We start from the raw sequence: 497 nt of genomic DNA on the forward strand, positions 1-497 counted from the left end.
ATTTTTCTGCAAATGAAATTGAAGCAGAATTGCAAGCACCATTTGTTAAAGAGACTGTCTCTTCCCATGTAATGGATTTCAGCCCTTTGTCAAAGATTAACTGACCATAGGTTGATAGATCTATTTCTAGGTTTTCAATTCTGTTCTTCTGGTCTATGTGTGTCATTTTACCAGTAGTAGGCTGTTTTGATTTCTGAGGCTGTATAGTAGGTTTTGAGATCTGGGAGTGTGAGATGTCCAACTTTGTCATTCTTCTTCAGGAGTCCTTTGCTTATCTAAGGTCTCTTTACTTTACATATAAAATTAATGATTTGTATTTCCATGTTGTTAAATAATTTTGATGGAATCAGGATTGATATTGCATTCAATGTATAGATTGCTTTAGGTAGTACTGATATCTTCACAATGTTTAATCTTACTATCCACAAGCACGGTATGTTCTTCTATTTATGTAGATCTCTTATACATTCTTGAAGTAGTGTTTTATAGTTTTCTTT

This window comes from Orycteropus afer, unplaced genomic scaffold (assembly GCF_000298275.1).
Source record: "Orycteropus afer afer isolate SDZICR_OR568_19922 unplaced genomic scaffold, OryAfe1.0 scaffold00229, whole genome shotgun sequence".
NCBI classification, from domain to species: domain Eukaryota; kingdom Metazoa; phylum Chordata; class Mammalia; order Tubulidentata; family Orycteropodidae; genus Orycteropus; species Orycteropus afer.